General features: G+C 36.9%; 1 non-coding gene across 1 annotated transcript; it reads left to right on the top strand.

The window, feature by feature from the left end:
- Positions 1–1,836: 1,836 nt before the first annotated feature.
- On the top strand, positions 1,837–1,992 carry LOC124890498. The gene has a single exon (XR_007049196.1). It is a non-coding gene; the product is annotated as a 5.8S ribosomal RNA (ribosomal RNA).
- The last annotated feature ends 48 nt before the right edge of the window (positions 1,993–2,040 follow it).

A 2,040-nucleotide genomic window follows, 5' to 3' on the forward strand; every position in this document is an offset into this window, starting at 1 on the left:
TTCCATATGAAAATTAAGGACCACTCGCAATAAATGTGGCACCTCACCTACCTTACCAACTCGCATGCTCTTCCCTAAATTGGGAACTTAGGTGCGCTATCTTTTGGAGCACGTCCGACAACGAAGTGCAAGAGACGGATAACGTTTGTCATATGAAGAACGTGGCTATAATAGAAAGCGAAGGCAATGTGGATTTGTCATGAAGGAAAGCCCGTCTTTTTTTTTTTTTATAGAAATGTGTTTGTGTAATAGACCTACTGGTGTTGTCAATTCTTTTTCCATCAATCCTAATAGGCTTTATCTAAACTTAATATTTTTGGTACGTATTAAAATTCAAGAAATTGAACAATTAAGTTGAACATATAATTTTAAAAATGGAAAAGGGCAAAAAATACCCCTGAACTATTCAAAATAGAGCAAAAATATCATCCGTTAGTTTTTTGACTCAAAAATATTCCTCCGTTAAAGTTTTAGATCAAAAACACCCCTCTCTGACGGAATGCCATCAAGCACGCCATGTGAACAAAAAATACCACATGGTCAGTCCACGTCAGCGTCCACTTTCACACAATAAGTCTTCTTTTTAGTCAAATTAGACAGTTCTGCTTCGGAGCGTTCTTGTCCACTATTTAACGATTTCAGTTTCCTTGGGCTTGGGGTGAGAACTTGATCATTTTCATCTTTATTAGCAAGTGAAGAACTTGGTGTGCTTTCAACAAAAGAATTTTTCTTCCCCGGCCGGTTATTTGTATCAACTTGATTCTTCACAACACCGGAATGTGAAATAGAAGTATCTGCAGAGATTTTCCTTTCCTGTTCATCTATACAAGCATTCACCGTATTTGCCTCCTGCGATGCATCTGGTGTACTTCCGTAATTCCTCTCGGTAGAAACTTTATTTTTCACAAATTCATTGTTAAGAATGGGTTCATTTGCCTCCTCAGCAACAGGATGATTGACTGCACCTTCTTTAATAACATCTTCTTTGTCCATGACACGAGTCTACTACCATGGAAACACTTAACAACTATAGTGAGTTTCTAAATTTAGCAACTGCCATTATCTAACCAAGTCAAAAATAAAAAATTATTATCAGTTCCAAGAAATCTATGAACAAGGCAAGAGGTGTCCCTCACCTCAGACAACACGTTTTAAACAAACATCTAGTTTCATTTTTACTTTAAACCGCAACCGCAACACAACTATATGAGACTTGTAATTCCAACACTAGACCAACAACAACATATCTAAAATAAGCAAAGTTTTAAATGGTCGAGTCGAACATTAAAATTGAGAATGAGGTGATTTTCCATGTGGACTAGCCATGTGGCGTTTTTTTTCCACATGGCATGCTTGGTGTCATTCCGTTAAAGAGAAGGGTATTTTTTATCCAAAAATTTAATGGAGAGTTATTTTTGAGAGAAAAAACTAACGGAGGATATTTTTGCTTCATTTTGAATAGTTCAGGAATATTTTTGACCCTTTTCTCTTTTAAAAATATGATAAATGTCAATTCTAATAATCTTGAATATTAAACTTGTTTGAGCCATTTTTTAATTGTTATTTTTTATTTTAAAGGTTAAATTCCTCTCTTCTTTTTACATAGAGTACATGTGTGAATATACATTTTAGTTTCAACCAATAAATAACTTCATATTTGAATTTGACTATGCAGTCCGCAGAGTCTACTTAATTCGTCATTTATTTAGATTGAAGAATCACTGCTAAAAAAAAAGGGAAAATCGATCATAAAAACAAATCACAAGTGATCGATTATTTCAAATTTTCGACCACAAAGCTGATCAATATTTGTAGTCGATAAAGTAGTGGTGGTTTTTTAAAAGGCAACGGATATCTCGGCTCTCGCATCGATGAAGAACGTAGCGAAATGCGATACTTGGTGTGAATTGCAGAATCCCGTGAACCATCGAGTCTTTGAACGCAAGTTGCGCCCGAAGCCATTAGGCCAAGGGCACGTCTGCCTGGGCGTCACGCATCGCGTCGCCCCCCTCGCACCGCGCCCCGATCACGGGGCGCGCT

This window comes from Capsicum annuum, unplaced genomic scaffold (assembly GCF_002878395.1).
Source record: "Capsicum annuum cultivar UCD-10X-F1 unplaced genomic scaffold, UCD10Xv1.1 ctg19128, whole genome shotgun sequence".
Classification (NCBI taxonomy): domain Eukaryota; kingdom Viridiplantae; phylum Streptophyta; class Magnoliopsida; order Solanales; family Solanaceae; genus Capsicum; species Capsicum annuum.